At 35.6% G+C, this 14,673-nt stretch overlaps 1 pseudogene; it reads right to left on the bottom strand.

Moving 5' to 3' along the window:
- Nucleotides 1-7,935, bottom strand: part of LOC104219159 (uncharacterized) — a 30,195-nt pseudogene extending 22,260 nt beyond the window's left edge.
- Between the last annotated feature and the right edge of the window lie 6,738 nt (nt 7,936-14,673).

Below are 14,673 nucleotides of genomic sequence, written 5' to 3'. Positions count from 1 at the left end.
TTGTTTGTCTGAAGTTCATTTATTGTCAATACGTTAGGCAGTGTTCTTTCTTCTAAATTTCAATCAAGATTATTGTTAGTGTTCTGCTACATTTGGTATATTCCGGAATTGGACTGTCTGGAGTATCGCACTGTGTGCTGTTTCATCGAGTTGTTTCTCCTTCAACTCTAGTTCCACCTCGCAACAGAATCCTTTCTGTTGTGCTGCTCTGATTGCTGCTGCTATCTTGCTCGCTATTGCTGCTACATTTTTGTCCTGCTGCTACTTTTAATTCTGCCTTTTTGCTGCTGCTGATTCCCATCTTCTTCTTCTTCTCCGTTGCACTTTCAGCATTTTCAGATACACATTTCAAGTCCCATATTGATGTAATTGGAACAGTTTGAAAGCATGAAATGAAAAAGGTTGAAAAAGTTCAAGCATTTGCCGTAATATTCATAGTACATTAACAGGCCTTGTGGAAATTGATTTAGCTTATGTTTCAATAGTTTAAAAGAGTATACTGATAGCCGACTGAGTTTCACCTCTTTGTATTTGAGCTCGACAATTGTCTGTTAGTATAAGTATGCATATTTCGACTTTACACAATACTGTTTTCTGTTTCATTTAGTTTTTTTTTCTAGTAAGACTAGTCCATATAAGTTTGGTCAAGTTCAATACAAGAAATGCTCAGATTAAACGTTGTATTTCGCTAACTCGTATATGATTCCTTGTCAAATTAAAGCATTTTACTTCGCCAGTTATCCTTTAACCTAGTTCAAATAAGTTCAGTTAAGTTCAAATTAAGAAATGTTCGGATTAAGTATTGCATTTCATCTATCTCATATGTAATCTTTTATTCGACCAAATCATTTTCGTAAAAGGCATGACGTTTTTTACTTTAAAAGTAATCAATCAAAAATTGACAGGAGTTTGGTTTAAGCTGAAGTATATACTTCAATTAGCACACACACTTTCCTTTCTTCTATCTCTGGAAATAAAAATAATAGAAATGTAGTCACTGTAGGATACCTTTCTAAAAATAATAAGACAAGCCTCGCCGAATAAAAAGGCAAATTGCGGGGCCCTCAATAATTGGTCATAATAAATACTTAGAATTTGGGATGGACTGTTTAGTGAATTCCACTGCCTTCCCCAAAGATAATAACGCGTTAGACTTTTTAGGCGCGACTTAATTAAATTACATTCTTAAATTCGGGTGCGCATTTATGTGACCCAAATTCAAATCTCAACGGAGTCGAAATGTGTTAACAACTACGGGTGCATTGATTGTGACGTGGTTCGAGATACATTTTCACGACGTTGCAATTCTATAAAAATAAATGATAATAATAAAAGCGGTTAAAACTTAATAAAAGCACATAAGTCACAACATGTATTTAAATCAGATATTTAGCCATTATAACAATTTAAGCGACCGTGCTAGAACCACGGGATTCGAGGGTTCCTAACACCTTCCCTCGGGTCAACAGAATTCCTTACTTAGAATTTCTGGTTCGCAGACTTCATTTGGAAAAGTCGAAAATTTCCTCGATTTGGGATTCAAGATAAACCGGTGACTTGGGACACCAAAAGCCAAACCTTTCCCAAGTGGCGACTCTGAATTAAATAAATAATCCCATTTCGAATATTGTCACTTAAATTGGAAAAACTCCACCCGCGCATTTTAACCCTTCGGGGCCGGGCGCGCAAAAAGGAGGTGTGACAGCTCTGGCGACTCTGCTGGGGACGAACCCAGAATCTCTGGTTCAGGGTTCAAGAATTCGAGCTTAGAATAACTGTTATATTTGGCTTTATTATCTGATCTTTATTACATATTTTTGCATAACGTGCTAAATATTGTCTTTTACCGCTTTGATATTATCTGAACTGTATATAAACTGTGCCGAAACCCTTCTCTCTTCACCTCCGGGGAGAAGCTCGCTGGTCGAGACTCCCTATTCTGTTAGTGTCAATACCCGAAATAAGAAAGAGGACGGATAAGTTACGAAGCCGGACGGCCTTTTGGTTCCCGGTAAGTTGCCCCTCCTCGACTCGAGTTGTCCGCTCGGGTACACAGTCTAGAACAAATACCAAGGTTTAAACCTAGTATAACTCGACTTCATGCCGGATCCCTAGTAGGAACGCTTATTTGCATCATGTTGCATTTGACTTAGGGGGCTCAACACAGGGGTTGGGTCCGTCTAGGACAAGCAACCAGAAATGAAAAGGCCACCCTGCTGCATCTTATTTGTTTTGCGCATTTATTTGCTTCGGTTCCGCATGTTGATCGGTTTCTAAAAAAAAAGAAAAATAGCAGCGTAGGGAGATAATTACTTATTTTGGAAAAATAAAACCAATGTCCAAGTAGTGTCGAAACCTCGTCGGAATTTTTCTAAAAAAAAGAAAAAAAAATAAAACCAAAAGTTGCCTTTTAGTCTGATAAAAAAAAACATATAAAAATTGTTTCTTTTCTTTTAAGAAAAAAAAGAGGGTATTTATTTCAAAAAAAAAAATAAAAAAAAATGGAAAACTCATAATTCAAAAATGTGTTGTTTCTTTTGTAATACCCTTTTATAAATTCGGACTAATAGTCCAAATAGTGCAAAAAAAAACAAAAAAAAATATTTTTTTTAGTATTTATCTTTCTCCAAAAACAATAAAAATGCTTATTCTTGATTACTAGGTTTATTTAATTTTCTCTATGACCGAACTACGCCGGTTTGATTCTCGCACGGGGTGAGATACGTAGGCAACCCTCGGCGGGTCCAACCTCCCGTTTTCAAAAAAAATCTAGATAATTTTAATTTTTTGAGTCTAATAAAGTTTATCGCCTTAAATAAATGTGCAGGATGAGCACGATACAAAATGAATCGTTTTCAATAATGACCAAGATCCCTTTTGAGTTGCGATTATGGTGGAACGACTTAGGCAAAGAAGGGCAAGGCAAAGTGAGGAAATATCTGAAAAATCTCCCGGATTTACTAGACATTCAGCCTCGGGGTGATATTATCAGATCATTGGTCACTTACTGGGACTCGGCGCACAATGTATTCCATTTTTCAGACTTCGAACTCACCCCGACGCTGGAGGAAATAGCGGGATACATTGGGGGTGATGAAGCTCCGTTAAGGTTCAAGTACTTGATTGCACCTAGAGCCGTCACGGTACACCGATTTTTGGACTTTCTGAAAATACCCCGAACATTTCACCATCCAGATCTTGCCAAAGGCTTCTGCAGTCTCCATCTCATGTATGCTAGATACGGTCATGAGGGTGGGTTCAATAAGCCGGATTTCAAACTATGTAGTAAAGGCAACCGGCAAAAATGGGACGAACACAGGCAATTGGCTTTCATGACGGCTTTCTTAGGTCTTATAGTGTTCCCAAGGAAGGACGGCAACATCGATCTAAGAATAACTGGGGTTGTCAGTACTTTGCTTACCCAAGATAAAAGTACTCTGGCGCCTATGATTATGGCTGACATTTTCCAGGCTCTCACTGTTTGTCGAGCCAGGGGTGACTTCTTCGAAGGATGTAACCTACTGTTGCAAGTATGGATGACCGATCATTTATGTCATCGCTCCTCACTTGTGGGTTATGGTTCGCCAGAGAAAACTTGTATTGGAGAATTCTACACGAGAATCAAAGGGCTCAATTTACCTGAGGGAGTCACATCATGGACCTCATTTCTCCGAACTCTCACTGCCAGCCAAATCCAATGGACGCTCGGATGGTCACCTATCGAGGAAATCATATACATGCCGGCAACCCGGCCTCACTTTCTGTTGATGGGACTGAAAAGTATCCAACCCTATGCACCGTATCGGGTTTTGAGGCAACTTGGGAGGTACCAAGTGGTACCGAAAGATGAAGATTTGAGTACCCAAGTGATTGAAATCAGTCCGAACGGTCGTTGTTCGAGATATATTTTCACGACGTTGCAATTCTATAAAAAATAAAAATGATAATAATAAAAGCGGTTAAAACTCAATAAAAGCACATAAGTCACAACATATATTTAAATCAGATATTTAGCCATTATAACAATTTAAGCGACCGTGCTAGAACCACGGGATTCGAGGGTGCCTAACACCTTCCCTCGGGTCAACAGAATTCCTTACTTAGAATTTCTGGTTCGCAGACTTCATTTGGAAAAGTCGAAAATTTCCTCGATTTGGGATTCAAGATAAACCGGTGACTTGGGACACCAAAAGCCAAACCTTTCCCAAGTGGCGACTCTGAATTAAATAAATAATCCCATTTCGAATATTGTCACTTAAATTGGAAAAACTCCACCCGCGCATTTTAACCCTTCGGGGCCGGGCGCGCAAAAAGGAGGTGTGACAGTACCATTACACAATCCCGACGATTGATCTATATTTCTTAACAACATCACAGGAACACCTACCTTCAAAGTGATAGAGTGATTTGGAATACCTGAACATTTAATACTATTTAGGAATTCAGGTGTATGTACATGTTCCAAAGATGTAAATGCATGATCAGACATACAAATTGTATCCGAACTTAAATATGATTTATCCTGGCTATTGTTGAGAGAAACCATGTAATCATTCACCGATTCCATCATCTGAAGTGTTGGTGCAACAATTGCTCTTTCTTGAAGGTATTTTATATCTGTGAAATGTCTCAAGAAATCAGAATATGTACTTTCTACAATTCCAGATATTGGATCATCACAATTATGTATGAGAAGATCGTCGGGTATTTCTACTTTCTCAATGCCATCAATGGAACATCCAATATTTCCATCACCTATTGCCAAGATCCAATCAGAAAATTGTTTTAAATCATCCAAATCTGCACCAGATCTATTTTCTTGCAATCTCATATTTGTTGTTACCTTTAAAATCTGACAGTGGGGCCACAAATATGAAGAATTTAGAGTTGCTTTAACAATCTCTTGCCTAGTACCTTTTATAATTACAGGCAAAATTTGTCTAAAGTCACCTCCAAGAACAATTGTTTTACCTCCAAATGGCCGATCTAAATTTGACGGATCTTTAAATCTTAGAATATCTCTAAGAGTTTGATCAAGAGCTTCAAAACAGTATTTATGCATCATTGGTGCCTCATCCCAAATGATCAATTTTGCCTTCACAATCAACTTTGCTAAAGGACTACCTTGTTTTATATTGCATGTTGAATCTTCAGTTGGATTTAGAGGGATCGCAAATCTTGAATGTGCAGTTTGACCTCCTGGTAACAAAAGAGAAGCAATACCACTTGAAGCAACATTTATCACTATATCGCCTTTAGATCGTACGCTAGAAGACAATGTTTTCCAGATAAAAGTTTTGTCAGTTCCTCCATGACCATATAAAAAGAATAACCCTCCTTTGTCTTCAATCACTGCAAATCTGATTTTATCATAAACAGACTTTTGCTCGACTGTTAATTTCATTATTAATTGTTCATGCTCTTGTGTCAAAGAGCGCCTATTATAGCGCAATTCCTCATTAATTAGTCTGTTAGCACCATCAAATTCTTCCTCATTGTAATATGGTCTTGGCATTGTCGGAAAATCGTTAAAACTTTTTCCACAACTTTTTAAAATATTGTCCAGCTTTTTCAAGCAACGATTTTTCAATTCATCATCTGTTAACTCTGCCGCTGCATGACATAAAAATGTTAAAGTTCAAAATAAAATATATACTCATATTTAAAACTCAACCATGTAGTTTTATGTATATATAGGTTGTTTGCTTTTGCATACAGATCATTAATTTGTTATAGAATAACATGTCTAAGCATAAATCTAGAGTACTATATTTTAGTTCTTTTAACTACATGTATTACAATAACTCAAAAGAAAAAGCTGAAATTTGTGATGTCGTTTAGAACATATAAAAACAAAATGTAGCGAGAAAAAATCGGTATTATAAAATTAATGAAATTGACTTTATCAATAGTTAAAAACAGAGAGTGGTCTTCATCTATATGAATACCAAATTCAACAAAGTAGAATATTATAGAAGTTATGAAGTATTAATATTTCTTCCTTGTTTAACATATAGCACTAAAAAAAAATTAATCTAATAATTTTATCTTTTAATACCTGGATTACTCAATAATGTTCTTTCTTCACGGAGAATATCTTCTGACAATAACTCCCACGATGATTGCCAAACAATTTCTGGTTGTGACATTGAATTTGATAACAATAACATGACAAATAACTGTCTTAGATAAGATGGCATGCCCCAAGTACTTGCCTCCTTTATAGCATCAACATACTCTTTGTCGTCATCCAACAACCTAAGTGCATAACATGCATCTCTAAAAGTAAGATAGTCATGATTGTTAATTCTTCTAAGTTGTTCATATGAAGTTGGACCTTTGATTACATTCAACAACAATCTAAGATAATATATCTCTCCACTTCCAGGAGTAACAAAGAAAATCCTCCCAATAGAAAATTCAGATTTTCTCCTCTTTTCCCATTTTTTTAATTTTTGGTTCCACCAAAATTTAAGAGGGAATTCTGCGTAAGTCAAATCTCTTGCTTCCGGAAAATTTTTGTTTGCCTCAAACCATCCCAAAAACATTGATTCCTTCACAGTTGGTCTATTGGCAACATTATCAATTGGATCATCATCAGAAAAAAATGACATTTCGTTCATTTGGAAGATGGAATGATAGTCTTTCCACTGATGGTTCTCTATGGTGAATAGGAAACTTAAATATTCTCCAAGTAGCTTCACATGGGGATATGTAGCGACAATCATAATACATGTTGATTTCATCAACGGTTGATGAACCATTGTCATGAGTACTTTGAGAAAAAGCAGCAGTTGCACGATCATGACCTTTATTGACATACTTAAATAAATATTTAATGGATCTTGTTTGATTGCACCACTCAACATTGATATGAGCACCATATTTTAATAATAAAAAGCGATTGTGTGGCACCACATACCTGTTATCCAAATCAATACCATTTTTCATAATTGTTCTACCATTATCCCTTCTTCTATAAACATGATACCCTTCTTCATCAACCGTTGTGGCCTCAACAAACTTTTTAGGAAAGTGCTTTGTACATCTACCATTCAGCATGCAAGGAGAAGATTTCCTAGCAGAACCACATGGGCCATGCATCATTAAATTTTTAACGGCATTGTAATAATTAGGATCATCCACTTTATCTGGTATTTCTGCCGAAATTATTCTATCAATATCTGATGCAGATGGAAATTTATTATGCTCGTGAAGAAAAAGTAAGATATGAGCATGAGGTAGTCCTCGTTTTTGGAACTCAATGGTATAAATCACTGCATTGGAAACTAAGCAAGTTTATTAAAAAAAACAATTATCTGATTCATATAAATTATCATGTTTATTTAAAATAAATTGTAAATGTTGTGTACCTACTTTTACTTGTCCAAAAACTTGATTATCTCTCAAATCCTTTATTAAGTGGTCCAATTTGATTTTGAACAACCTACTTAAAATGTCTGGACGATCTTCAAGATTCAAGTTTCTGCTCTCCACAAATCTAGTAATCTCTGGCCACTTAGGATTGCAAGTAAATGTGATAAAAAGATCAGGGTACCCGACCCATTTACATATTGCCATAGCATCTTGATAATTCTGAACCATATATCGTGCACCCCCTGTAAAGCTTGAAGGTAGAATTATCCTTTTACCTTGGGATGAAGGATCGATGTCACCATGCAAAATATCATCTGCTAGGACTTTATAAGAATCAACTCTTAATTGCTTTTGATGAGTCCTGATAAACTTCAACCGAGAAGATTCTATCATTGTATAACCATCAACTAAAAATTGCTGAAATAATCTTCCTGAAGACACAATGGTGGGAACTTCATCTTTTCTTTCCTGAATTCTATAAGCGAAAAATTCTCGCATGCTAACACATTGCCTTCCTCTCGATGATTCATCGCCATGACTTAAAGGAATATCCTCTCTGTATCCATCTTCACCATATGGAAAAGCAAAGGATATTGTAGTCCTAAATATGCAACATTTAGTTCATTTATCCTTTGTAGCTGTCCAAATTGTGTTTCTATAATGATATCACGATCACTTCCAGAAACTTCAAAATCACCAACCACCAAAGCAGCTACTTCTGGTATTGTTGGTAAGTTGTATCTTCTACCATCAGTACCTCTTTTCCCTATTAATCTGAGCTTAACATTGGAGTCTATATTCTCCTGGAATCGATCTCTGACCATCCTAAATGTCTTTGCCAAAACATTATTGTCATCAAGCGTTTGTTTTAGATCAGAAACAATTTCAGCATGAAGTTTATTAATATCTTGGCCACGACTGAAAAAATATATGATATCAATAAAGGTTTTTAAATTAAATGTTATTTGCATAGTATTATATAATAAAGGTATAAGACTAACCTGAAAGCATTGATTCTATTTGTAACTTCATTCTCTGTGTCATATATATATAACTGTGCAAATTTTGGAGTAGATCCTTTAGGAGGTAGTAAGCTCCCAATTTGATGATAGTTTTGACCACATAATCTGAACGTTCTTGGCCCTCTTTTCTGGTTGATAGAGACATCAACCTTACCCCCCATTTACGTAAATGAGAAGATAGAGTTATAACTCCTAATATTTTCTCGAAAATGGCTACTTTTAGGACCTATATTAAAACCATTGCAAAATGATAAATGTGAATATAAGACGATATGAACATGTTGATATTAAAAGTTATAATTTGTAACGACCCGAACCATCGTTTCCTGTATTTTCGTCCCGTATTCCCCGTTAAATGCTTATTCATGTTTCAATATGTGTACTTGGTGAATTTGAGTCAATTCAGATCGAGTTTGGTATTAAATGGGACAATTAGTCTCTTTAAGGAAGAATTAGTTTGGAAAAGTCAACTGGACGTTGACTTGTGAGTTAGAGGGCTCGGAATTGAATTCCAATGATTCGTTTAGTTTCGGGGGATAATTTAAGGCCTAGGAGCGCCATCAGAATTAATTTTGGAGGTCCGGTGAAGAAATTAGCTCATTTTGGCGAAGTTAGTATTTTGGCGATTTCCGGTTGATAGGTGAAATTTTGATCCGACGGTCGGAATGGAATTTCGAGAATTTCTATAGCTTCGTTATGTCATTTTGGACTTGTGTACAAAATTTAAAGTCAATCGGACGTGATTTGATATGTTTCGACATCGGGAATAGAAGTTGAAAATTCTAAAGTTCATAAAACTTGGATTGTCGGTTGATTCATGATTTTAGCGTTGTTTGATGTGATTTGAGGCCTCGAGCAAGTCCGTAATGTATTTTGGGAATTGTTGGTATTATTGGTCGGGGTCCCGGGGGCCTCGGGTGTGTTTCGGATGCCCAACGGGTCATTTTTGGAAGATTTTTGTCGTTTTGAGCATAAATGTAATGATCTAAAGGTTTATTTTTAGTTCTAGAGATCCAAATTTGATTTCGAGACTTCCAAAATTTAAATCATGAATTATAGGACTGATCTGAAAATTTTGGTTTAATTTCATCAAGTCGCGATTGGGTTTTTGATGTGAAATGTGAGTTAATTGTTTAACGAGCGAAATGGGTATTGAACTAGGCAAACAAGCTCCGAATTGAGTTTCGATTGAAGGGTTGTGTTTGTATTATTATTTGTGACTCATAGGAACAAGAATAGTCTAATTCCGAGTTCGTATGATGGAGTTAGAGCCATTTTAGTGAAAAATGGCTGTGTTGCAAATTTCTTAAAAGCTGCTGTATTTTCTGCAGTAGTGAACAGTAACCACGCGGGTGAACAGTGAACAGTGACCTCACGCGCACGAACAGTGCCCCGCGTAAACAGTACCGAAAAATTCTGGACAGATTTAATGTCCAGCAGTCCGAGTTTGGTCATTTGTTTTTACTTCCAAGCTCGGATTTTGGGCGATTTTTAGCAAGAAATCTTGGGAAATCTTGAGGTAAGTCACTTGTTATTATTTCTACTCCATAAATTGAATTATCATCGAATAATCCGACTAGATTACATGTTTTTGAGGAGTAAATTGAAGATTTAGACCTAGGGATTTGAAAATAAGATTTGAAGATTTGAAGATTTGAGGGGTCATTTGAACTCCGATTTTGGTAAATAATATATCTACGGACTCGTTGCGAGACGAGGAATCCGGTGATATGACTTTTGTAATTTTTCGAGAAGTGGGCCCGGGGATCTGGTTTTGCGAATTACGTGAATTTCAATATTTTTCGAGTCTTTTATATTCCCTTAGCCTATTGTAATGTATTCGTTGTGGTTTTGACCAGATTCGACGCGCGAAGAGGTAAATTCGAGAGGCAAGGGCATAGCGGAGTAGACGTTGGACCGTCTTGAGGTGAGTAATGATTTTAAATGATGCACTGAGGGTTTGAAACCCCGGATTGCACAACATACTGCTATGTTGAGATGAGACACGCGTTGTATGACGAGCGCGAGGTCATTTACTATTGGGGATTGTGACTTGGTCCATTCCAGTTGATATTTTTACCGCGTAATTGATAAAGATTTATTGTTTTTCACTATGATTGGGCTTATTGCCATATTTGGGCTTCGTGCCAATTATCTGAAATCTTTTGTGAATTTACATCACTATTTTCCTCATGAATTGAAATATTATTTGAACTCAGTCCAATTGAATTATATTATTTTGTGAACTCAGCTACATTTATACTCAACTCTTAATGATATTTATAATGCTGTTGAGCTGAGCACTATTGTTTTACTGATGCCCAAGAGGCTTATGATTATTTTCTGGACTGATTGAGGCCGAGGGCCATACGTGAGGATATGTTGAGTGATGTGAGGAGGCTTTCAGGCCTCGAGTGTTATATGAGGAGGCTTTCAGGCCTCGTGTGTGATGTGTGAAGGCTTTCAGGCCTATTGATATTGCGCTTGGGCTGTAGGAGCCCCTCCGGAGTCTGTACACACCCCCAGTGAGCGCAGGGTACCCAGGTGAGTTGGGAGTGGGCCCGAGAGGCCGTTGCTTGTGTGTGGTGAGTTGGGAGTGAGCCCGAGGGGCTGATGTTGTGGGCTGGTGAGTTGGGAGTGAGCCCGAGGGGCTGATACTATACTGAGATTTACATATTGAGCCCGAGGGGCAAGCTTTTGATTTATCCTTACTGTGGAAATTATTTGTCTTTACTGTTTTAAAAGAAGAATTATCTGATACTCACTATTTTACTGTATAACTGATTTTACTGCTTGGGATAGCGCTATATTGTGCCGTTATGAGATTTCATGTTTTCAGTCGTTATTTATTTTTATTACTCACTGGGTCGGAGTACTCACATTACTCCCTGCACCATGTGTGCAGATACAGGCAGAGCTAAGTTCGCTCCTGAGCGCTGATTCTTTCCAGACCAGGCGGTGACTAGGAGTAACGAGGTAGTTGTTGACGTCCGCAACCCCTTTTTCTCCCTTATCTTTGTTATTTATGATAATTCCAGACTTTGTAAAATATTAGTAAACTATGTAGTAGCTCATGACTTGTGACACCCCGATTTTGGGCTGAGTTGGGAGGGTTTTCCTTGTTCTATCACGTTTATTTCACATTTAAGATTATATTGCCCATGATTTAGACTTATTCCTGCTAAGTAATTATAAAGAGATGTACTATTTTGTTGATTGGCTGGCCTTTTCCTCACGAGAGGCGCCATCACGACCGGGTTGGGATTTTGGGTCGTGACATAATTCCTCTAACCTGATCCAAATAAAAGTTGTTTCAAAACTTCAGGAGGCTTCTTAAGATCTGGAAGCTTTATTTTTCCACGATCACAACACATTGTGAAAATAGGTTTTTTTGAGTTGTAATGCTTGCGGATTCTTTCTTCATACCAAAAAAGAGCACCGCACTTTTCGCATTCATATGTAGCATCTCCTATGTCCCAGTAATCTATACTTGCAATAATATACAAAGTCAAAGACAGAGATTATTGATTTATTTTATCCAACTACATTGAGTGAATAAGGAGTATCTGATAAGTACCTTCAGTGTAAATTTTGTCACATTCAACATCCACATCTAAGAAAAGTATTAGTTAAATCAATTAATAGGGATGGATTATTAATATATACATCTATGTTTGTGAATATAGATTCTTTCTTTAATAATAACAGAAAAGTGCAAAGATATGGTTGTCATACCTGGATACTCTTCATCATCTTCATATCCTATGTTATTTGGCAACTGCCCTGTTACATGTATAATTTGTAAATGTATATTGATCTAAGACTATTACTACTCCTACTTCTACTCCCCTGATCATCCATAGGCTCTCCTAGAGAAGCTTCCCTTTATTGCACACTCTACTTGTAGTCTATACAGACATACTAAGTTGTCAAGTCAGTTAAGACTTCAATGGAACACTGCCATTCTTTTTAATTTACTACGATTCATAAACATTAGAGGACGGGACGCGCAAGTTGAATCCAGAATTCAAGTATTGGTAAAGACAACTCAACAATCTTCATTATTACATCAAGATGATACAGTGCGTTAACGTACAATATTTTGACATATACTCCTAAACTTACAACTTTTAGTTGCCAGTTCACTTCTTAGTAATACTATCATTCTGAAAAAAATAGTTCCTATATTTCGGGTGTTAGAATTTGAAACAATGCCAAAATATTTCTCTTGAAGATAGTCAATTAAGTAACTTCAAATTCATATAGCCACATCTAGTATAAGGTCATTATTTAAAGGTAAACCAATATCTCATAGAAACATACAGAATGACAGTGTTGTTTATTGCAACCCCGATTTCTAGTAAGAGAGTTGCAGTATTTAATTTTCATTAATCTTAACATTGTATTTTACTTTTAACTAATAACGATATGAATTTCAAATGCTTACCTTGCATTATTGGAGTTTCATTTAAATCTGGCAGAGAATTATGCATTTGCACATCTACAATGTAGTAGGATTGTTAGTATTAATTGAAAGAGTTCCTATTAAATAATAATTTTTTTAACTTTTGATATACTTTAGACGAAAAATTAATATGAGAATCAAACTTTTAATACCTTTTTCAGTTGGAGTGCCATTTAAATCAGGCAATATGTTGTCACTGTACGCACCTATGATGAGAATGTATAATTTTAAAAGTAATACAGATAGAATAAAATAAGTCAACAAAAAATGTATACAATAAAGGTGTTAAATATAGAACACCATTGAGGAACTAACCTTGCCATATAGGAATTGTATTTAAATCGGGGAGAAGATAATTTATTTGCATGTCTGCACAATGAGTTTTATATGCATCATTAGTTGTAGAACTATTAATCAACTTGGCCAAACATTATAATAAGAATAAATTATGATAAAGTAAGTTGTAACAACACAACTAATATATTAAATAGATGATATTTTGCTCACCATTTGTTATATCGGACAAAGGAGGAATTCTTTCTTCACTTCCGACAGAATAGTTTGTATTATTGGAAGGTTCAATATGATGTATTCTCATGTCTACAAAATAATATTTAATATGCATCATTAATTATATAACTAATAATTAACTAAACCAAACATTCAAATAAGAATAAATTTTAGTAAAATATAAAAATATAAAATGCAGAATTTTGAAGGAGGAAACTTCAGAGACAATAATATGCACAACTTTCCTAATGATCAGTGAAACAGAGAACTAACAAAATATAAGCTATATAAATTTTTCGTCCCTTTTAGCTGTTCTTGTTGAACCGGTACCTCTAACCCTTTTCTTCCTTTGAACCACATGTTTTTCATCCTTCGGACTAAATTATTTTTATGTATTCTCACATCAAAACAGAATGAAGCACAAAAATTGAAGGCACCAGAAGATTATTATTAGAAAATCTATAATCTCATAAAACGACAGATGCTAAAATTCAGAGCAATTATAAATTACACAAGGTAGAAGATGATAGTAAAAGAAATTTGGCGACCAAATAAACTTAAGCAGATATTTAGATGATCAAGATTTCCTCAAAGACCAGCAAAAATTGCTAGCGCATCTAGCACACGAGTCCGAAGGAATGCATGAATTTGGATATAAATTCAAGAATAAATCAATTATCTTAAAATTTAGTCTCAGTACATGAATATGGAGTAGAAATAACCTAACACTATAGTTCCACTCCCTTCTGTAATTTGCAACTATTGAATTGCAAACGTTAGAACTCGATTACTGTTGAACTTCTTCAACCAACTTCATGTTGTCAAGTCCTTTTAGAAGCTAAATTTATATGAATACTTCTATCTACTCTTTTACAGTAGATGTTTCACTATAAAGACTTCATAACTTAAACCAGAATTTTATATATCATAATCATCGCCAAAATTATGTTTTTACCCCATTTATCTACAAATTGATCAAAGATTATAATTTTTTTTACTCTATTTGATCTTACTACTTATAAGCTTGCAATAAAAAAAATATAAAAAGTATTTCAGATATGATAATGCTAATCAAAGAACATACCTTTGGTAACAAAGTTTTTTTTGCGCCTTTTCTGATTCTGTATGGTGTATTTGCTTGGTATAGAAAGTGGGATTTTTTGATTTTCCATGGAGAAGGATTTGAGAAGCTGGATTTAGTATGCCATTTTGAAAGACTTTAGAAGAAAGATGAATTGTATTGATGATCGTTATTCTATAGCATCAATTAGTGCATCTCGAGTAAGCTGATAATTTGCA

Source organism: Nicotiana sylvestris, chromosome 3 (genome assembly GCF_000393655.2).
Source record: "Nicotiana sylvestris chromosome 3, ASM39365v2, whole genome shotgun sequence".
Classification (NCBI taxonomy): domain Eukaryota; kingdom Viridiplantae; phylum Streptophyta; class Magnoliopsida; order Solanales; family Solanaceae; genus Nicotiana; species Nicotiana sylvestris.
This window is presented reverse-complemented; position numbering and strand designations above follow the sequence as displayed.